Below are 274 nucleotides of genomic sequence, written 5' to 3'. Positions count from 1 at the left end.
AGACATGATGCCTAACTTTTGCGGGACCGAACAAGTTCCCTGGCTGTGCATATTGTAGGCAGACAACCGTGTGTATGTGAGCTATACTCTTGAGTTGTACGTGGCCGGCGATATTTTTTTTAGAAGGTGAACTCGCCTGACCCAAGTTCGTGGGGGAAGGGGGCTGCGGGTGACCTTACAGCAGGAAGGGAGTGAGAGAAAGGGAAGGTGAGAAAGGGAGGGAGCATGAGTGCGGAGGATGATTGAGGAAGGGAGAGAACGAGATAAAGAAAAT

This window comes from Penaeus monodon, chromosome 20, assembly GCF_015228065.2.
Source record: "Penaeus monodon isolate SGIC_2016 chromosome 20, NSTDA_Pmon_1, whole genome shotgun sequence".
In the NCBI taxonomy this organism is placed as follows: domain Eukaryota; kingdom Metazoa; phylum Arthropoda; class Malacostraca; order Decapoda; family Penaeidae; genus Penaeus; species Penaeus monodon.
Note: the sequence above shows the minus strand (reverse complement) of the source record.